The sequence below is a fragment of the Tachypleus tridentatus genome, chromosome 4 (assembly GCF_004210375.1).
Source record: "Tachypleus tridentatus isolate NWPU-2018 chromosome 4, ASM421037v1, whole genome shotgun sequence".
Lineage (NCBI taxonomy): Eukaryota > Metazoa > Arthropoda > Merostomata > Xiphosura > Limulidae > Tachypleus > Tachypleus tridentatus.
Genome location: NC_134828.1, coordinates 105,114,191 through 105,137,841, shown reverse-complemented (window position 1 = coordinate 105,137,841; position 23,651 = coordinate 105,114,191). Strand labels below are relative to the sequence as shown.

General features: G+C 33.1%; 2 long non-coding RNA genes across 14 annotated transcripts in view; one reads left to right on the top strand and one right to left on the bottom strand.

Moving 5' to 3' along the window:
- The window catches only part of LOC143249827 (uncharacterized), a 95,308-nt gene extending 74,970 nt beyond the window's left edge, over window positions 1-20,338 (top strand). The window contains exons 1-3 of one of the 2 annotated variants that reach the window (XR_013027985.1): window positions 8,359-8,751; window positions 18,807-18,917; window positions 20,141-20,338. This is a non-coding gene — a long non-coding RNA (uncharacterized LOC143249827). Of the gene's footprint in view, window positions 1-8,358; window positions 8,752-18,806; window positions 18,918-20,140 lie in introns of those variants that run through there. The other variant, XR_013027982.1, reaches the window with a different exon arrangement.
- Window positions 18,274-23,651, bottom strand: part of LOC143249829 (uncharacterized) — an 87,320-nt gene continuing 81,942 nt past the window's right edge. For 8 of the 12 annotated variants that reach the window (XR_013027986.1, XR_013027989.1, XR_013027997.1 and 5 more), the window contains 2 exons: window positions 20,956-21,015; window positions 18,274-20,178 (listed from right to left, as the gene is read on the bottom strand). This is a non-coding gene — a long non-coding RNA (uncharacterized LOC143249829). Of the gene's footprint in view, window positions 20,179-20,950; window positions 21,046-23,651 lie in introns of all 12 variants that reach the window. The other 4 variants (XR_013027992.1, XR_013027995.1, XR_013027991.1 and 1 more) reach the window with 2 other exon arrangements.

Genomic DNA, 23,651 nt, shown 5'->3' with positions numbered 1-23,651 from the left:
ACAAGTAGTTTAAGTGATGAATAAGTATAAATATATCTAAAATAATAAATATTGCTATACTATTAGAAAGTTCTTTTATTGTAAAGATTTTTTTGTCAATAATAATGAAAGAGCCTATTTGTGTGTGTGTGTGTGTGTGAGAGAGAGAGACAGATCTAAAACTTTGCACACATGGTAAAGGGGTACTGGAGGTGTGTACTGGGATATAATATGTTAGATTTGACATAAAAATGGCCAGATTTTGCCCTCTCACTTTTAAGCCTAATTATTCTGCTTCCTGAAGCCTATAGAAAAGCATCATATGAACAACAACATATGGATATTTCCTGCCAAATAATCTATTTTCAACATAAACATGGAACTTAAAACAGTTGAAATGAACTAAGTTTTAAAAATAGAAACAAAGAATACTGCATAATTTGAAGACAGAACAAATTTAAATAAAATCACAGCAAGAAAAAAAATTGAGTATGAGAAACTAAAGTAAATCTTTTTGTTTTTGAAAAGAGTTGAAGCAAATTAAGATAAAAAATTTAAAAGAAAAATCAATTAAAGAAGTGGTGCATTGGGATAGCTATAGAATTAATAAAGGAGACATTTAACTGGTATATTAAGGCCTTGGTATAATCCTGTGGCAGATAGTCTTTATTTTGTGCTACTTAAAAATACAACAAATGCTTCTGAGTTAAGCACAAAGCTACACAATGGGTATTTCTGCTCTATTCACTAAGAGTATCTTGGTTTCTGAAATGTTCTTAAACTAAGGTCATGTCTTTAATTGCTTAAAAGAAGCAGCAATATTTGGTTTCATAAAGGTGGGTATAGGAAGTTTGTGCTTTTGGCTTTCCATTTTCTAACACAACTTAATAGCTAAGATATTATAATTAAAACTTTATGAGATAGTACAAAAGTGATAAATAAAACTGTGAAGTGGTTACTGTGTTGACAGGTTTGTGTTTTTAGTACTCTTGGTTTTATTTTTTTTCCCATTTGTTTCTAAATCGTTTTCTAAATGAACTGAAGCTGTTCATTAAAACTGTCTAGAGATCATTATGTTATTTAAATAATGGGATTTATCTAAAATCCAGAACTGGTGAAACATGTTTTTCCTGAATTAACTGTCGAACAATAGAACAAAGGTTTTCACTTTTGTTAAATGTGTTGATGCAGAGATTTATTTAGATCTGGAGGGAAGATAAAGTTAATTAATTTAACAACTACAGGGTGTTGTTGTTGATGTAGTATTGAGTGATGTTACAGGCCGATTAATAAGGAAACATTCCAAACTCAGATACTTGTCCAACATAAACAGTTAATCAGTAAACATGGTGACTGAGCAGCTTCCTTACATTATTAGTTGGAGGACAGTACAGTTTTAAAAACTATATTTGTGTATCATGATATAATATAAAACATGTACATCTTCACTCGTACGTTTTGATAATCACACACTAAACAGAAGTGTACTTTTCTTTTCATCAGTGTCATTCAATTAATTTTACTTAAAAACTGCCAATGTATTTAGTTTTGCACATTGGGTAAGGAAACAAACACTTTGTTAATTATAATTAATGAGGGACTACAGAGGCATTAGTTGTAGTTAGTAGAGTTTTAATTTCAACTTAAAGAAAGCTATTAACACTGATAACATTAGATAGGTGAAGTAATTTTATTTTAAAAGCAGTTACAGGTAGAAACATCATCTCTTTCATATTCTCAACTGTATACAAGTTATATTCCCCATAGAAAAGTGTTCTCATATCTAAAATAAACATAAGTAGAAAATCTGCATTTTTTAAAATTTTCTAGCAGACCCCTACATAAAACATAAAATCCAAAACTTTACCAAAAGAAACAAAGTAACTCATGTTATCATCAATGATATTTGATTTCTTTCTTACTGTTCACATGTGAAGTTGATGTTGGGATGTATAGAATTAATGTGATTGAAAAAGTTAAGCGTGTGTTCTGTAGATGTGAATATCGCAATAATGTCGTCTACATATCTGTATCAATATAGTGGTGGATGTAATGTTGTGTTAATTGATTGTTTCAACTCGTGTCATAAAAATATTGGCTAGAACTGGTGATACTGGTTTACCCATGCTGAGGCCATTTGTTTGTATATAGTTGTGGTTGTTGAACATGAAGTTTGTCTTCATTGTGGTGAATTCTATAAGGGTTGCTAATTGGTTGCTGGAATGTCTATTGATGGGTTAGGGTCTCGGATATAGAGTTCTAACGCTATCTTGCAGGCTTCAGCAGTTGGGACTTCTGTAAAGAGGGATATTACATCAAGACTGGCCATTAAGGCTTTATGATTAAAAAGATTGAGGTTAGATTTGAAATTAAGTCTTTGATGAGTAAGCTGGCTGATGTTACATATTTGGAGAATGCCCATGCTATGTATTTACCAAGACTGTAATTAAACGATTCATATGTGAACATTATTGGTCATAGTGGACAATCTGGTTTATGAGGTTTGGGGATGCCGTGTATTTGTGGTGTGTGTGTTTTGAAATTGTGTTAGCTTTTTTCGTTTATAGTAGTATTTTGTTTCGTTTCGTTTCATGTGTCTGTTGGATTTGTGTGTATTGGTTTCAATTTGTTTATGTCTGATGGGATGTTCTTCGTTTTTTGGATGTATTCATTTGTGTTTATTATGACTATAGTATTTCCTTTATCTGCTTTTAGAATTTTAATGTTTTTGTCTTGTTTTAGGTTTTAATGGAATTAATGTCTCTTTTTGTGAGGTTGTTTTTTAGTTTTCTGTTTTGTGAAATTATGTTGATGGTTTTGTGAGAAAATTCTTTGAAAAAATCGTTTAAGATGTTGTGTTTAGGTGTTTCTGGAAAATATTAATTTTTAATTTTTCCCAAGAAGTTTGGCTGTTGGATGTCAATAGTATTGTCAAAATTGTCTTCTTTCTGTTGGTTATTTTCTGTTGATTTTGTTTTCTGTGGAAAGTATCACAAGTCTCCTGGTTAAGTCTTCTAAACATGCTTTAATTTCTAAAGTTGGAATGCACCTAGGTGGTATTGCGAATTTGGGTCCTTTGTTAAGTTGATGTATCTCATCTGTGTTTAATTGTCGGTCAGATCTGTTAATTATGAGGTTAATCAATGGTTTCTCGTGTTGTCTTTTCTGTTGTTTGCATCTTAGTTTCTCAAGTTTTTGTTGTGGTAGATCTTTTTGTCTCTGCCATTCCAAGTGTTGATTTGGTTTATGTTTTGTTGTATAAGTTCGTAAAACTCTGGTTTAATGCAGCATGCTAGTTGATGGTCTAGGTTCATTTTTTGTTTCTGTAAGTCATATAGCCAGAATCTTGTTTAGTAAATCATGTAAACATGAGACTTACATTAATATAAAGTTTCTACATTAAAGAAATAGAGACAACAGTAACTAATGATAGTCAGGTCTAGTATACTTCAACAAGAACAGATGTGACTTAAACTTACATTATCAAGTATAGCCCTATAGAGATATTAATTTATCAAAAGAAATATTGATACAGACTGTTTATGAATTCAAAAAACAAAACAGATGAATGAAAATGTGTATGTTTGTAATGAGTAAGTGTGTGTGTTTATATAAAATAAAGAACAGTGTGTGTGTGTTATATAAAATAACAGAAGTGTGTGTGTGTTTATATAAAATAACAGAACAGTGTGAAAATGTGTGTAATGAGTAAGTGTGTGTGTGTTTATATAAAATAACAGAACAGTGTGAAGGTTAATAAAATAAATTAAACTTTGTGTGTAATTACTTTAAATTTGGTTTTATTTTCTTGTAATGTTTTAAAGAAATATTCTTTTTCAAGCCAGAAACAAGCTTTTTGGTTAATGACAGGAAATTTTGAATCGAATACAACAGTTGAGAAAATAATATTTTACAAGATAGAAACATGAGTATTAATAATAACAACATAACAAAAAAAGTATTAACAAGGTGTTGAATACAGCTAAGGAAATAAAAATATTATAACAAGAAATACGTAAAAACATAGTTAATATAAGGAGTTTAAAAATAACTTTAACAATTTTTTAAAAATATAAAAATGAAGAAACAAATATATATGTTTTTTTAATTTATAAAAGTCTAAACCATTTGTTAATACTAAACTGATTTATACAATCTCACTTACAACATCCTTTTTTATATTAATTTTTTGGTGTTTGAGGTGTAATGTTGTAGAGAAATTATTTTTAAATTCTCAACTGAAATGCTATACAAGTCTTCACATTTGCATTCATTGAGCACGTGGCTGGTGTTGGGGCTATGTTTTTCACAAATATACAATAAATTAAAAAATGTACAGGTGGACAGCTAATAACAGTAAGTTAACTAAGGACTAGATGTTCTGTGTTCAGTGTAACGATGAGTGTTGCATCTGTTTTTCTAACAACTGTACATACCAATCTGAGTATCAGATGATGGTTGTATGTTGGTTTAAACTTGACTTATTATGTTTTTAAGTTAGTGTTTGATTTATATAAAAGAGGTTTCTCATGAGAGGTGGCTGATATTACTATCATGTTCTGTAATATAACTTGTCAAGTAATATATGAGTCATTGGTATGTTTAATAGGTGATATGTAATGGAAGGTAATTGTGTTTGTAGTCAGCAACAGTAAAACTGTGTTGGTTTAAGTGAGGTTGTACATATGATTAAGATCTGTAAATTCTCTGTGTCAGTGATCACATCTGGTAAGATAAGTTACATCAGTGAAGTAGCCACATTTTAAACAGAAGGAGCTTCTCAACAGAATTATAGTTTACTAATTCTTCCTTACATAAACAGACGAGGAGCTCTTAATTACAACTGACTTATCTGAAGAAGTACCGTCTGAAACCTCACTTCAACGTCAAGGATAGTCTCAAGCAATGCTCTACATAATAAAACTATTTCTATATGTAATGTTATTTGATATTAAAGAAGTGAAACATGAAACTGAATGAAAGCTAAACAATAAAGTATAAAATATTTTCAGATCTGAAAACAACTAAAAAAGTAATTAGGAACATGGTAGATGATATAACAGTTAAGAATAGGTGAAGTGATGTGGTATTAGCTTGATACAACTTTTATTTGTAATTCGCGAGAGTATTATAGAATTTTACTTGAAATTTGGAGACTGGTTATAGGGACATTGTAATATCTATCAAACTGGCGATGATTACCCTGGAAAGTATTGTAAACTGTTGTAATATTTACACTATTCCATGCGATAGTTGCTCTGATCATGACATCAACACTATCTCACAGAAACTGTCCGATTTGACTTCGGAAATTAATTAAGGATTTGATTATGATGTCATTTCTAAAAAATGATATTTCAGACATAATTAATATACTTGACAAATAAATAAATAGATTTATATATTTTTATCAGAGGTACTTTAGAACATTACCAACCATCCATGGCTGTCTTATAACTTAATACAAAATAAAAAATGCATAACCCTATCTAACATGCTTATCCATTAAATTGTTTATGTCAGCTCATATGGAAATTTTTTACTCAGTTTAGAGCATTAGTTTGACAGGTTTTATCATCCACGTGTTTAAAAAATATATATTAAGAATCTATATCTTTTATAATAGTTTTTTATGTACACTGATATCTTAACTTGGTTACTGACTTTTAAAAAACTCAGTTATCAACAAATTTTTAACATTTAATGTTATTCATGTGTTTTATGTTGCTTCATGTTTCAAACCCCATCTTCTGACAAGAATTAATGTTTGGAAAATGTTCTCTAGTAACTGTGTTCTTTAGGATACACTTTAATTTTACACACACACTTTATTTGTTTAAGTTTACACATTAACCCTAATTTGTTTTGTTGTCTTTTTTATTAAAAATAGAAAGAGTTACTTATAAATGCTGATACTATTTTCTTACTCAAAAATTAAATAGTGAATTCTTAGTGGAAAGTTAATGAAATTCATGTTCGATATTGTTAACGAAAAATATCAGCCATACATGTGATAACGTTACTCTTTATCTGTAGTTTTATCAGCAATTCAAAAAGTTCAGAAATGTATCTGGAAATTTCTTTTAATACATTTTAATTTTTGAAGAAAAAATTATAACAAATGATTTAATTTCTTAACTTGGTTGATCTATTAATGTTTCTAATAAAACTTTGATGTTTCGAATCACTTTATCACAACATAAACTAACATTAATTAGGTGACTTGTCGTATGCCTGCATTATATTCTAAATAAATCATAAACTGTTTTGAGAATTACCTTAGAATGACAATTTGTTTTGCTGTATACATCAAACTTTCATACATATGTGTATGACAGAGGTGAATTTACTAGTGATAGTAAATTTGAAGAATATTGTTACAAAAGTAGCTTTTGTTTGTTTTGGAATTTCGCACAAAGCTACTCGAGGGCTATCTGTGCTAGCCGTCCCTAATTTAGCAGTGTAAGACTAGAGGGAAGGCAGCTAGTCATCACCACCCACTGCCAACTCTTGGGCTACTCTTTTACCAACAAATAGTGGGATTGACCGTAACATTATAACGCCCCCCACGGCTGGGAGGGCGAGCATGTTTAGCGCGACGCGGCGCGAAATTTCGTCATGAGATTAGCATGAAATCGCAGTTTAATTTCAATTTTACAATTATATATGTTTTAACTTACTCATTTAAGAAAAACTGTGAAGGAAAAATGTTAAGTATTGGTTATAATGTGTCACATAGCACGTCCAATTGTCTCACTGCTCAGTTTCTATTTGATTACGCCCGCAATACAAGTATCTAACGAATTAGAACCTCGAAATTGAGATACAGACAGCTAAATATAAAATAAGAACCGCCCTCCTCTACGATTTGCTGAGATAACAATATATTTAGCAAATTACTACAGTAACTCCGCCTTTTAAACCAATCATTTGGTCTTAACTATTACCACCTACTTCTAAGTAACATAAGTTTATAACCAATAGATAGAGAATTTTCCCCTCAATGTAATCCTGACATATGTTTATAAGTGATTTGAAAACGTGAGAAAGAATTCTGCTGAAACTGTAGGTGTGTAATTAATAAAACGTAGCTCTGAATAGGTATGGGATTTTTTCAACCCACATACACTTTATTTAGAGACCCTGGTAAATTAAATACAGGGATTTTGAGAATACTAATACTCTAATCTGATTTTTTTAAGTCAATGCCCTACACACCCCACCCTCAATTCTAAACAAGGCTTAGGAAAATTAGTATGTATGCGCGAGTGAAGAATTTCGTAGCACGGGTACGTATCGAAATCAACGTTTTTCAAAGTATTTCTCATTTACTTTCTACGTTTTAAGAAATGTTACTAAAATTTAAACATTAATGAGTAAATACTAATATGTAATGTACGGTATACTCTTGTAAGCCAATACATAGTTAGACCTGCTGCATTTGTGTTATTGTCTAAACTGAGGTAAATTTAAAACCACATTATACTACTTAGGATTTATCAACTTCTCATCCTCTTGAGGACAGTATTCGGCCATCCTATTATTATGTGGACATCATTTCTCATGACGCTTCTGAATTCCTTTTTCATCACCAGTGATTTTTTGTTTAAACACTGTTTCTGTTTATTATGGTATTGTTTATTAAACCATAAACTGATGTTGGAAACTTTGAAATGCAAAAGTTTGTGATAATTGTTTTAGAAATTCAATGTGTAATAAGTTGTTCTGTAACTGTAGGCATGATTTTTCATCATATCTATATAATTTTAATGTGTAGATAATATAACGTTTTACTGTGATAGTAGTAGTAGGTAGGTGTTTCAGAAATCTGATTATTAGAATAATGCTGAAAACGAAGTAACAATGTATATCATTATATCACTTAAGGACTAGGTTACTACATACATAAGTAAAATATATTCAGTTACGGTGTAAATTACATAAATATAAAAGTTAATCCACTTTCAACAATCTGCTTGTCAAATTTCAATCTTTGATGTTTAATAAAACGGAGAACAAGAAACATACCACAAACTTTAATGGTTAGATTGGACGAGAATTACAAGGTACAATCAACACTGACAGTACTAGATGAAAAATATATTTTTATAGGTATAAGTAAACGTAATATCTGAAATGATTCTGATTTGTTCTACTAATACCATTAGGTTAACATTACATCTTAAGTGACTGTATTTTGTTCTTCAAACAGCTGATGGTCAACATTACATCTTAAGTGACTGTATTTTGTTCTTCAAACAGCTGATGTTCAGCATTACATCTTAAGTTACGGTTGTTTGTAAAAACGCCGACAACGGAGTGAAATCTATAATGTAATGTTTATTCATACACAAACAGAAATCTGTGTTGACAGATTCAACAAAACGACTTTCTAGAGCTTGGTATTTGTATTTTTTGTTGAACTATCAAGAAATCGATGAAATAAAACTTTCCACATCACAGAATTCATTAGTGGTAAATACTAAATGTAAATACATAACTTAATGATTGAAAACTCTTAGATTAACTTCTTACATCTCGCCATCAATTGACTGATATGCGTATTGCGCAATACAATCTTAATAACTGCATATATTTTGGGCTGTTACTAATTTATCGTGGATCTCTAGGATGTTTCCACCCGCTAGTACGGCGGTAAGTCTACGGATTTACAAGACTACAATCAGGAGTTCGATTCCCCTTGGTGGGCTCAGCAGATGGCCTGATGTGGCTTTGCAATAAGAAAACACACACACACTTTAGGATGTTTAGGTATGAAAGCTATCCCAGATGATATTTACGTGTTTTTGTTGTACAAGTCAGAAGTAGGTACACAGTGGTTTATAAGTTACAGCTTATAGAAGAAGAAAGACACACAAAATTGTATACAAATGTTTAAATTATTTTACATAGTATCATATATTTCAGTCTTTACATAAAATGAATTTTTATTGACCTCAAGTTTATTCTTGAATATTAATTTTATTAAATAATTAAGATAAAAATTTTAATATGGTTCAAACTGTTTGACCTGTCTTTCTAGTTGTCTTATCACTACATTTATCGAAGTTACAGTTTCAATTTTATTGTAGCTGATTTTAAATATATTCTTATATATGTATATTTTCTGCTTAACAACTGTCATATTATCCTATTGGAATGTTACCAAAATGTGTTTTAATAACATATAAAACACCTTTTTATGGATTTACATTTACTTGCTTATCTGTTTTAGACGTTTTTCTCTTTTTATTTAAGGATTTCTAACAAAATCGTCGAATAAGGTAATAAAAAAATTCAATGTAACCTGGTTAAAACAATATTTACGACATAAATTTAAATACACTTTCATATTAACAATAGCCCTAAATCCTTTAATATGGTACTTCATAAACGTAGGGAATTTAATTTCGAACTAGAGAAGCCGTAATTCTTAAACGAATCCTTAACTTTATTGGATTGAACAGATGCAGGTGTTGGTTGATGTGGCAGGAGTTTTGTTTTCATACAAAGTGGTTTTATCTGTGTTAAAATGTAATCATCAGAAATAACAACTGCTTCTTGTAGTATTTCAATAAAGTAAACTTTAGGTCGTCACTTGTATAACGTTTCAATTTCTCAATTTGGCATAACTGTCTTAGTATGTCGAAAATGTTGTATATATATATACAATTACACCATCGATCAAAACAAGCTTCTTTTTAATGGACGAACTCTGTATAGGTTTGATTATCTTTCTTGCAATAACTTCTAAACTTTTGGTAATAAGCCTCCAGTAGTAATTTGTATGCTTTCAGAATAGCTGCTTTAATTTTATCACAATCTGTACAATCTTCTTGCGAGAGACCAGCATAAGGTTCTTGTGTTTTACCAGTTAAAACACCTTGAAATAATAATGACCATTTTCGTTGAGTCATTCCATGATTAGGGCAGCCTTCTCAAAATGTTGGAAATGATTATCAACTTAATTCTCTCTATGTAAAAACTGCTGGTTTGGGTTGGGAATTGTTTTTATGTAGAGGAGTGAACAATGTTTCGACCTTCTTCGATCATTGTCAGGTTCACAAAGAAAGAAAGAGGTAACTGACCGATAGATGACCACATGTTGAAGGGGATTGTGATAGCAAATAATACATTTAGCACTAAGTCTGATGAAGGAGTGATAGTTAAAGAGGAAGTGTTAAGGGAGTTATTTCCTGAAGTAAAATAAGGACTGCAAATTAAGTTTGAGATCCCATAAAGGTCTTATCAGAAGAGCAGATGCTGGTATGGACTGAGTGATGGATATAACCTAGAGAAGGAAGTAGACAAGTATATGGATAAGTTGGTCTAGTCCTGTATAAATTAATTTACCATCTAAGCTGAAGAATGTGGAACTGGGGACCAAAAAAAGAGGGACTTTTTTTACTTAGGTGGTAAATGTATACAGACGTTGAGTATGCAACTGATTTTATAACCATCAGAACCGTTGGGAATTGAGAAAAACAAGCGAAACAAAGGATCTTGCAGAAAAGAGAGAGATGCATAGAGGATTTCGGAGAACCTACAGAAATCTTCCATTAATTATATCATACTCAGTGGCATGTGTGAAGGTGAGTGTGAGTCATAGGTATAGGGACTTCCATCATAGACATGATTCTCAAAACAGAAATAGCGTCACTGGTGGACAAATCAGGAGTAGATCAACCTAAAATAAAAGGAGGAAAATTCAGCGCAATTAAGAAATGTTTTGAAAATTCTACCAGGTGAAAAGGGTATGAAAAGTCATATGAAATTCAAGATTCATGTTCACCTGGAGTGAATTTTAAAACCATAGCTAATTAATAACTAGAAAATAAAGGAAACACTAACAAACAACAAAGCCTTAAAGTAAAAGAAAGAGGAAAACTTTTAACACATCATCAGATGTAAAGATGAAGACGGAAACCCCCTTTTTCTTATCGCCTGCTGGTTGGTCACCAGAGATCTGGTTTTGGAGAGTTAACACATTAAAATGTGTTTCCATTAGATACTTACCATTTAAAGGAAAAATTTTATCTTCTGTCAGCATCTTACATGAGTATTTGCATGACACTAGCTTTCAGACAACTCCTACCTTAACTCTCGTAACTTTTCAAAAATTATTGAATAATGATGTTATTGTGCAGTAAAAGCCCTCCTTCTACCAATAGGAGAGTGACGTCAATTCCCTGTTTGCTTGCTCCATCTGTACTCATAAATCTTCATTATTGACGAGAAATAAAGTTGTAAGTACCCAAAATAAAGCATACACATCAGAAAACTTGTGGGTGAAGTGGCTATTTAATAGGCTGAACATGGTACAGATGGCCTACTATGATCTACATCGCTCTCAATACATTAGAATCTATAAAGCAGATTCATTGGACAGATGTCCATAAGGTCGATTGTTTAAAAAACAAAGAGTTATAGATTTAGTACTTACTGTAATATTGATATATAAAACCACCATGAAATTGCCAGAATGGATCATAATCAAACAATCTGGTAGCAGAGGTAAGAAATGCAAACATGTTCGTTTGACAGAATAAAGGTCTAGCACACTGATATGGAGGAATTGCTTGTGCTGGTCCAGATGTCTGAGGTGAGATTGTTGTTCAGTGATGTACCCCAACCGGAAAGATAAGCATCTGTGAAGAGGTTTGAATCGATTGTGATTCATGATATAAAAATTACTTCATAAGCGGCTGAAGCTTCAGGTATTGATCAGCATTGGAGTAAAACCCTGGATTTTAATGTTGTAAGTCCGTAAACGTAAAATTGGTCCATCGATGATCCGACAGAACAAAAAACAAAAATAAATCGTATATGTCTACATGTAAAATGTAAGTAACTTCTACACGTGAAACTGGAAAGTGTCGTCCTCCCGTACAGTGAACTTATAACATCAATCAGTCAGTAATGAACGTCGCTGGAAAGTCCTTGTTTGACTTTTTCTGTAAACCCCTACAGGAGAACCTATGAGAGAAGAGAGGCCAACAAATGCAGGTGTAGACTATACGAGAAGCCTTAGGATACGAATTAAGAATAGTGTTTGTATATAGTGTTAAAGAATATTACTAATATTTTTATTAAAGAAAGGCTTATTACTGGATATACAAGACTATTTAGTGTTGGTGTTATTATTTGGATTATTTCATGACTTAATATTTAATGATTGTTAAGTTCTTTATAATAATGTTGTCAAGTGTTGATCATTTCTTTTCTCAGGTATTGGTGAAATGAAAACATAGCGTTTGTTTACAACTGTTTTATATGAATTTGGTTCGTTTTCATTTCATTTGAATTTATAGATAACTAAATTTTCATAGATTTGGAACAGATAATTTTATAGATATAATAAATTGTTATCATACAAAAACAATTAGTAATTACATTATAAACAAAATTAGTACTAACACAGCAGAGGTATGTATGAAAATGTATTTTAACAATTACTTTTTTATAGAAATGTACATGAACATTATGAAGTTTATAACCTAATCCATTATTTGACAAAGTGCTAAACCAATGGTCACTATACTTGGCATGTACCTATATGACCCTCAGAGGCGGGACGAAAAGTCGTAGAGTGCTGATTGAAGCTTCCTATATAACCTCGCGATCCCTTATCTCTTCTCGAACGTTGAATAGGCGAAGTGCTTGACCGATTGTCTCCAAACCTATAATGTACTCTTAAAACCCCTAGCAATTAAGTAAGGGTGCAGTGCATGCTCCCCGGGAAATTTTTTTAATAAAAACATAAAAGAGCAGCCTGAATTATGCATTCTGAGACCACCTTTTGGCAAATTTCAGAATGGCACACTGAGGTGTTTGTCTTATTTTTTTTAATCATAAATAAATATATAGGCCGATATATATAATATATAGCTTAAAGTTATCAGGTCCAGCAAAGTAGGCCTACAGTCCTGTCATCAACATATATAATATAGAGTCACTCAGGAGAGTGCAAAATATATGTATAGTGTGTATAATCTGTATTCATATATCATGGACAGTGTATGTTCAGATTACCTGGACTTCAAGAATTAGCTTCACAAATAAACACTGAGTGGCACCGTGGCAGGCTGGCAGCACCATGACATTAACCGAGTACCATTGGCGCCATCTATAGTAAATGATTCACTATAGATGGCGACAATGGTACTGTGAATGTGACGTTGACAAACAGAAGTTGCGATAAACAATCATTCACTATTTCAAGCCTGAAAAAGCAAAAGACACTACACGGGTTCTTTAAACCTATTCATGAGGCTGAACTTGATCAATCTGCTGCAGCCAATCAGGTTGAATGAGAATTGTCAACTGAACTGTCAGAGTTATCACCCTTGCCTTCTACCAGTGCTGCCACTACCACCTCAGGTCCAGTCTGGGACATTGGAAATTACATTTCTGATGATGTCAGCATTGGTAAACAGGTAAGTCAACTCCTCATTATATTAATTTTGTATTAAAAAATCATGCAAACACTCTGATGAGTTTTAGACATGAAATATTCATTGCTGCTAGTGATTGTAGGCCTACAGCCACAGGATGTTAGGCCTGCTCTGAGAAGTACAGCTCTAAGCCTTTCTCTTCGAGGTTATTGTACTCTCATAACAAACTTTCCTATGTGCAGAATAACGTTATTAGAACTCTGTCTTTCTATCTCTTTTAGATAAACGTTGAAACAAAAAAATGCCTCCTTGAGAATGCCTGGAAGCCAGGAAGTGATTATGTTTTCCCCCAGTGTGGTCCAAGAAAGCTGCGTTTTCAGCATTGTTGTCTTTCACAGTGGAGATGGCTACTCTACAGTCAACATGCAAAGGGTGCTATCGGCAAGTACTGCTGTCTTTTTGTTCCTGATGGTGCTGGTTTTGGAAGCCAGAAATTGGGACAATTAGTGCAATTTCCATACACAAACTGGAAGAAGGCTGTTGAAGACTTTAAGGCACATGAATTGAAACAGTACCACCAAGACAGCAAAGAAAAAGCTAACAATTTTCTACAGGTCGTAAACACCAGTTCATCTGTGCACTTCCAGTTTGATGCAACTTACAAGCAAGAAATGGAACAGAACCAGCAATATTTAATGCCTATTATTGATACTGTATTGCTGTGTAGGAGACAGGGTTTAGCTTTGAGGGGAAAATATGATTCTGGTCCAATGTTTGTTGGTGAAACTGATGAGGAGCCCATCAATAATGATGGGAATTTTCGGGCAATTTTGCGCTACAGGGCAAAGGGTGATGTCAAGCTTTCGGCAAGCCTTAAGAGTACAAAAAGGAATGCTACATATCTGAGTCCTCAAATTCAAAATGAAATCATCAATGCCTGTAATATTCATGTTCTTGATGCTTTGGTCAACAGGGTTAATGTTGCAAAGTTTCTCAATATTAGCTGATGAAACAACAGATATTTCAGGCATTGAACAGTTTTTGCTGTGTGTTAGATATCTGCATGCCAATGACAACTCTGTTGCAATAAGAGAAGATTTTTTTGCAATTTATACCTGTTTATGATGTGACAGGCAGAAACTTCGCTGATATTATTATAACCAATCTGACAAAATATGGTACTGACGTGGCTTACCTGCGAGGACCAGGGTACGACGGTGCTGCCTCTATGAGTGGGAAATTCAATGGTGTCCAGAGACACATAACTAATAAATTCCCACTTGACCCTATGTACACTGCAATGCCAATTCCCTAAACTTGGCAATTTCTGATGCTTGTAAAGAAATTCCTGTGCGAAATTGCATGGGAATAATTTCTAGCATTGAAAACTTTCTCACTACACCCAAAATAAAGCATGTTTTGGCTCTTTCGGTGGAGAATAAAGCACCTGAATCGAAAAAAAAAGTTTGAAAGGTCTTTGCCCCACCCGGTGGGTTGAGAGGCATGACTTAGTCATTGTCTTTCTAGAATCAATCCATGCAGTTGCAGATGCCTTTGAGACCATATCAGGTTGGCAAGACAGAGATTCTGCCATGCAAGCCAATCAATTGTTGTGTTCTATAACACAGCCAGAATTTATCATCACTCTACTTACCATTGCTAAATTGTTTTCCTTTAGTTTACCTCTGTGCAACTTATCGCAGCAACAAAACATTGATTTAGGTGATGCGATGCATCACACTGAAATAGTGGAAGATTCAATCCGTTCACTCAGAAATAATACTGTGAATGAATTTAACAACATTTTCTGTGAGGCTCAAACTCTGTGTAGTGAGCTTCAAATTGACATCATAATGCCAAAGCAGGCTAAAAGACAGATGCACCGTGCTTACCCACAAACCACTAGCCCTGAGGAGTACTTTCGTATTGTTGTATTTATACCGTTTGTTGATCCCTTTCTTTTACAAATATGTGACCGTCTGTCCAGTTACAAAAATCTCCTTATAAACGTCATGTGTCTCATACCATCAGGATCTATCACAGAACAGTCAGAACCTACAGCACAACAATGTAACCAAATTAAAGAGTTGGTCAAAATATACAAGGCTGACATTGACAGCACTTCACTCGCTGCAGTAGGTGAACTTAGGGTTTGGTACAAATCACTTGTGAACAACAGACCAAAAAATGTCCTAGATGCATATGCAATGTGCAATGCAGAAATGTTCCCAGTCATTTCTATACTGTTGAAAATATTTGCCACGCTGCCTGTATTTGAGAAATACTTCCACTGAAGATCGATTGAATGGCCTGGCCTCATTCACCGTGATATTAAAGTTGAACCAAACTGTTCTGTAGATGTCCTGGCAAGAACGAACAGGCGTTTGAGCCTTTCATAGATATTCGATTGTATTTCTCTAGTTCTGACAAAACTTGCTGTATTAAAAGTGTGTTCTATCAGAAATTTGCATTTGACCATTTGTTGCGTGTGAAATTATCTGCCATGCAATCACGGATCTTTATGAAACTTCACAGGTGGTAACTGAACTTGTCTAAAAAGCTTGGGTCCATGGTGGGGTTTAACCCCCAACACCCCTCTTGGCTACGTCCCTGTTTGGTAAAGATGATAAAGCCATATCTTTCTACATAATGATATAAACAAAGTTATTTCTGTTTCGTTAGCTCACTGTGTTACTAAGATCAGCAGCGTAAGAAGTACTGGAGATCTGATCAAACGAGTAGCTTGTCATCAGTGTAAGTTCTTGTTTTAAAAACAATTTCCGTTTTTTTAATCCTTTTTAAAGAATGTATTTGACACTAGTTATCTGAGACTACCTACGTTAATAGAACACAAACACAATTATTTTAACTAGTCAGCAAAGAAAAGCTGAAAACAACTAGGTACAATATAGAAATCAGCTTTAAGTTTTAAATATATTATATTGTTAATTTCTTATATTTCTAACTGCCCTAGAGTTTTAACCACTTTATTTAAAAAATGCTACGACCTTCTAACTGAATTTCAGACAATTTTCAAACTATAAAATACATAAGACTGGCTCACTGTCAAAGCAGATGATTGTTAGGGTTAACAATACGTGGATAGGCTGTTTCGGATGTGTTGTATAAGATATAACCTTAACTTTTACTAGTCTTGGAAGACTTTACAATGAACGTTCATAAACTGCTTAATGCATTTGAAACTAAATTAGTAAATGTGAAACATTTTGACCCGATTTATGATGTAATAAATATTGATGAATAAGGTGAGAGTGAATATTTGCATCTGAACGAAACGTGGGTTGATATCTCACCTGAGTCCAGTATGAAACACTTGAAATAAACGTGAAAAACGAAGAGATCACCACAGTATATTCACCAGCCAAAGAATTCATCGGTCAAACAAATAAAATATTTCTATTTCATTATCCGATTCTCGTATGACAAGACTGTTCACACTATTATGTCAAAAAATTCGTAAAGTATAATAAACACTGTGAAAAACTATCTGTTCCTGACCAGACAGTTGATGAATGTACAAACCTACCTAACATGACTTCTTTGCCTGTTTTTAACACTTATCATTGGTATTTAAGTTACAAACCTACCCAACATGTCTTTACTTGTTCTTAACACTTTTAATTGGTATTTAAATTACAATCTTAACCCACATGACTTCTTTACATGTTCTTAACACTTATCATTGCTATTGAGATTACAAACCTACCCAACATGTCTTCTTTACTTGTTCTTAACACTTATAATTGCTATTGAGAGTACAAACCTACCCAACATGTCTTCTTTACTTGTTCTTAACACTTATAATTGCTATTGAGATTTCAAACCTACCTAACATGTCTTCTTTACTTGTTCTTAACACTTATAATTGCTATTGAGATTACAAACCTACCTAACATGTCTTCTTTACTTGTTCTTAACACTTATAATTGCTATTGAGATTACAAACCTACCCAACATGTCTTCTTTACTTGTTCTTTACACTTATAATTGCTATTGAGATTACAAACCTACCCAAGATGTCTTCTTTACTTGTTCTTAACACTTATAATTGCTATTGAGATTACAAACCTACCCAACATGTCTTCTTTACTTGTTCTTAACACTTATAATTGCTATTGAGATTACAAACCTACCTAACATGTCTTCTTTACTTGTTCTTAACACTTATAATTGCTATTGAGATTACAAACCTACCCAACATGTCTTCTTTACTTGTTCTTAACACTTATAATTGCTATTGAGATTACAAACCTACCCAAGATGTCTTCTTTACTTGTTCTTAACACTTATAATTGCTATTGAGATTACAAACCTACCTAACATGTCTTCTTTACTTGTTCTTAACACTGATAATTGCTATTGAGATTACAAACCTACCCAACAGCCTTCTTTACTTGTTCTTAACACTTATAATTGCTATTGAGATTACAAACCTACCCAACATGTCTTCTTTACTTGTTCATAACACTTATAATTGCTGTTGAGATTACAAACCTACCCAACATGTCTTCTTTACTTGTTCTTAACACTTATTATTGCTATTTAAATTACAAACCTACACAACAATTTAATTGTTTTAAACACATATGTCTTGTTTGATTGCAATAAGCGATTCTCATACAATACTTTACTTGCCCCAAATGATCCAGAATATATTTGAGTAGTTATAATTTCTCGAGAAAAGTGCGAACAGTTGAAATACTTTACGCTTGTTCTCATTAGCATTTTAATTTATAACAAATATTATTATACCATACATTGTTTTAGTATTGGAGCTTATCCAAAAATTAGAATCAACCGTCTTCGTTTCTTTCGTGATATTGACAAACTTGTACACTGAAATTCTAATTATTTAATACATTAATCAATTCTTTAGCAAAACATGCGAATTGATATTTATTACTAGAAATAAACGACCTTACAACACCAACATGTTAACTGTATTTAATAACATACTCAACTTTTCACTTTATAACTTCTTCAGGAGAGTTCACTAAAACTTCAACAGACACTATGTAGAAATTGTATACGGATTGTCTTACTTATTTACTTAATTCTTGAAAATCAATAAGTGACTAGATTATGGATATAGTGTTAAAAATATTATAGGCCTAACATAACGTTTTATGACAAGTATAATGAACTACCAAGGCCTTTGTTATTACCATCTGGAATAACGTTTACGAACTAAGAAAAATATTTATTACGTAAGAACTGAAACATACAATACTCAGGTGTGTTTCAGTAGTAACAACTGAAACATACAATACTCATGTGTATTCCAGTAGTAACAACTAAAACATATAGTACACGCTAACCTGTGGGCCACGTTTTACCCAGTTAACGTGTTGATGTTATGATAAGTACCATACATCTATAAATATTTTTATTTATTTCTTATGTTGGATCAAGGTGACCCTCCAAAACGTTCTTTCGCGACATTTACAGTCCATGTCCAATATTCTAATGACCAGAACCCAAACCTGAGTATAAAAATACACAGCTCCGGAAAACCTTAACAAGGTACGTTTCTCAATTCGTTTTTGATTGTTTTATGTGGTGATTTGAAACATAAACCACAGTTTAGTTTAAATGGTCTGAATAAAATATTGACGAGTAAATTATTTCCTTAAAGTACTGGGATGATAGAAATTACCACAAAAATACATAAATATACATACTATATATATATATATATATGGGGGTATTTAACTCGGATAGCTCTTTCTTCATCAATTATGTTACATAATTTTTGTTTTAATTTTAAATAAAGCCTATGAAGGTAACAAATAAAGACGAGATATTTAATCTCCAATAGTAATTTTCTACTGGACAAAAATGTTACCAGATTAATTCGATCAAGCCCAATAGGCCCGGCATGACCACGTGGTTAGAGCGGTCGACTCGCATTCTGAGGGTTGTGGATTCGAATCCACAATACGCCGTACCTAATTAAGCAACTCTTGGGCTATTCTTTAACAAATGTATAGTGGAATTGACCGTTAAATTATAATGCCCTTTCAACCGTGAGTTCTTTATAATGTGACGATCAATCCCACTCTACATTGGTAAAAGAATAGCCTAAGAAGAGTTGGTGGTAGGTGGTGATGACCAGCTGCTTTCCCTTTAGTATTACACTACTAAATTTGTGTTTGCTGTGATGGGTATTCGAACCCGCGACTCTCAAAATGGAATCGATTACTCCTGATACGCGAAGCATTGAACTTTTATTATTAGAATTGGAAACTTCATTCGATAATGAACACAGCAACCATTAAGAACAGCGAGAACTAATTAAAAACATTATCTAGGTTTGATCACGCACGTACTTCTGTGTAAGGAACGAAATTGTGATTAGTTAGTTTAGTAAGTTCGCTATAGGATATTAGGATATAACGTCCCCACGGCTGAAAGGGCGAGCAGGTTTGGCATGACACAAATCATAGGAACTTTGGCAAAAATTAACGACGTTTTTTATTACAATCAGAAAATTTTCTATCATAAACACCAAGATGTAATTTGTAAAATTCTAAAAATGACTTCTTAGCAAATAGCTACACTTTTAATTTAAAAAAAATTCTTATACGGTCAGTTTTTGTCACGAAAATTAAGCCACAGACGAGTTATTCTTTTCCTACCCACAGACGGCGCTAATGCAGAGCTAGATGCTGTCGTATGTAGTCATAGAGATGACTTATTTGCTCCTTCAAAAGAAATTACAGAATTTTATTTTGATGTGATTCCAGGCTTTCCTGCAATTTCCATGTCAGACCATCATAAAATTCTGAAGAAACCAAATGAAAGGAAACAAATGAATAATTAGACGTTTTGTTGAAAACGATAATAAAAGTTTGTTTAAATCATGATATCACAACCTTATGTAATTCCACTGTAAACGCCTGTTTTTGGAGTTTATAAACATAAACATGTAAATGAGAATTTTACCCGTGTATATATTCAATGGATAATGAATAAGTAACGATGATATGAAATACTAAAATAACGTAAACAACGTCGAAGCTTTGCTTGTTAAATCAAATATTAATTGTGCTATGTTTAATTGGTTAATTTTTAGATTTCATGACATCGAGTACTTGAACATGTCAATAGAATGGTAACTAGTCGATTACTTCTACCGAATCGAGTACACGAACATGTCAATAGAATGGTAACTAGTCGATTACTTCTACCGAATCGAGTACACGAACATGTCAATAGAATAATAACTAGTCGATTACTTCTACCGAATCGAGTACACGAACATGCCAATAGAATGGTAACTATTTGATTATTTCTACCAAATTAACTTATCTTTACTGGATGGTTGATATTTTAATCGCTTTTACCGTTAACTAATCTAAAAGACATAATATAGATCTCATTTCTATTTAATTTAAGATAAAATTAGAATAATGAAACTGCCGAATCTGACACGTTAATAACTATTACTAAATGCCAGCGTGTTAAAGGGATTCTAAAGCACACAGAGATATAAATAAAGACAAAAATACAATTTTGTAACTTATTTTAAAAAGGAAAATAAAGGTGCAACTTACAATACCTCGTATGATGACTTGCATGATTCCATTGTCGAAGCACTCATTACCCTGCTACTGGTGTTCTGCCAGAAAGAAGTAAGAAAACTGTAAAACTGACACAAACAACAACCTGCTTTTAATTAATTAAATTTGCCATTTCCTGTATAAAACAAATTGTTGGAAAATTACTGTTATCTTAGCATTAATAGAGTATCTTAAGAATAGTACAGTATGTTATAATGTTCACTTCTGTTCTGAAATGTTCAGGGGAAAGTCTTACGGCAAGAAGAATCGAGTTTTGATAACTCTGGTAAGCAAAACACACGTAACCCAATGTGCAGCTTTGCGGTAAACAACAGACAAACCTTATTTTGAAATGTTTTCACTTTGGCGCAACCTTGTTGGGTTTTTCTTTTTCTGTAGATGTTTACACCGTGTAACACACGACTGCGTGGTCTGCTTGTTTGCTTTGAATATCGCGCAAAGCTTCACGAGAGCTAACGCAGATAGCCGTCCCTAATTTAGCAGTGTAAGGTTAGAGCGAAGGTCATCACCACCCACCTCAAACTCTTTGGCTACCAAGAGATTGTAACATTATAATGCACCTACAACTACAAGGATGAGCATGTTTGATGGGACAGGGACTCGAACCTGCGACCCTCAGATTTCTAGTGCAGTACCTTAAACACCTGGCCATCTCGGACCCTTCAAGAAAGCATAGGTGGCAGTTTTTAAAATTAACAACTAAGGTTGTAATAATATGAAAACTGAGAAAAGCCACAGAGCTAATGGAGACGAAGAAGTTAATATAGTTAAGACAGTAATTATTTCTGGTATATTAAATAGATGGACTGCCGAATAACTAATAACACTTAATTAATAGCAATAGTCCAGTTTATTCTTCTGCTTCTGTATGAACGTATGTTCACTACGGTGAATAAAGTGCGATTTAAAACATGATATATACACGTTACACTGTCATAAGAAACCCAATGTTGTTGTTTTGGTTTACTATTCTTGCTCATAGGTCCTCCATGGGGGCAGCAGTTAGTCTACGGATTTACAACATTAAAACCAGAGGGTCGATTCTCCTGATGTGGCTTTGCTATAAGAAAAAAAACAACACACTCACGCACACAAACACATACATTTATCTAGAGTTACTGTTGTGGAGTGGAATTCCTCTAAACTAGTAAAACTCAGTGATCAGTTATGATTCGAAGGGTATATTAGGTTTCAGCTTTATTATATAAAGTATACGAATCTACGTAAAATATTTTCTCAACCCAAACGAGCCGTTTTTACATATAAATTTCCATTTTTTGTTGCTGATGTGCAGCCCAACAGGTGGCAGTAGGTGTTATTGACTGGTTGCTTGCCTTTTAGTCTATCACTCTAGATAGCGCAGATGGTACTCGAGCTTTGTTTAAAATTCAACAATAAATAACATTAAATAATAAGTACATTACGAATTAATGGAATTATTTATTCGTTTTATATAATAAAATTTTACGTCACATTCCTCAAAATGTGCCGTAAAAATTTTAGAAACCAAGTATTTGTATTTTTTATATTATAATATGTTAATTTTGATTTGCAAAAGAAGTTCAGTTTGGTTTGAATTTCGCGCAAAGTTATACGAGGGCTACAGTGCATAACGAAGTTTTTGCTTCTTGAACGCTGTTGGATGTTCCTTATAGATTTTGGCTGCTGATCACGAAAATCACATCCAAATGTACCCATCACGTACCGTTTCATCGAAATCTTCAATTTTGTCATGTTTTTTCTTATATTTGTGTCCAAAAATTTTCGTTTCTGTAAGAGACCTATGAAAAATGTTTTGTGCAGTCTGGCCATATCCAGGCATGAAATCAGGCCAGGTTGGAAGCTGTTCTGTGGAAGTATGCAGCCCAGAGCCAGCTTGACACTGTCTCAACAGGCTATAAAAGTGGCTTGCATACACAGATGCTGCTCATTGGATTAATATAGACCTTATAGTGTGTACGTATTATTTCAGAATATAGCATTGCCTCAGTAGTACTGTAACAAGTAAGTTAGATGTTATATACGTTTTGCAGGACGATGGTGTCGGTCAATATGCCTCATCAATGTCGTAACAGCCGCGACACATTCTGCTATATTTGTGGCGAGTATACACTTGTTCATCAGAGATGCTCAATGAATGCTCTTGTGAAGAAATCATATCATCTGTACTTCGGCTGTAAAATTGGTGATCAAGACCGGGAATGGATGCCTGACATTTGTTGTGCGACATATGCTGTCTGTCTGATAGCTTGGCTCAGAGGCAATAGAAAGACAATGCCGTTTCCTGTCTCGATGATATGGCAAGAATAGAAAGACCATGTGACGAACTGTTACTTCTGTTTGACTTATGTGTCTGGTTTCTCTGTCAAAAACAAGAAGTCAATTGAATACCCTAATCTGCCTTCAGCAATAAAACACTATGCCACATGACGACAATCTTCCCATTCCGAACCCACCAGAGGAATGAAGTCCCACCTCCTATATATTAACTGCCTTAATGCTAAATATTAAGTTTATATTCATTATATTTACAAAATATAATTTTTTTTGAGTGCTATGTTGTTCTATATTTAAAATGATATTAATTTTTACTATATCCCTCAGTGGCAGAGTGGTATTTCTGTAGACTTACCTTAGTAGAAATTGAGTTTTGATACCTGTTGTGGGTGAAACA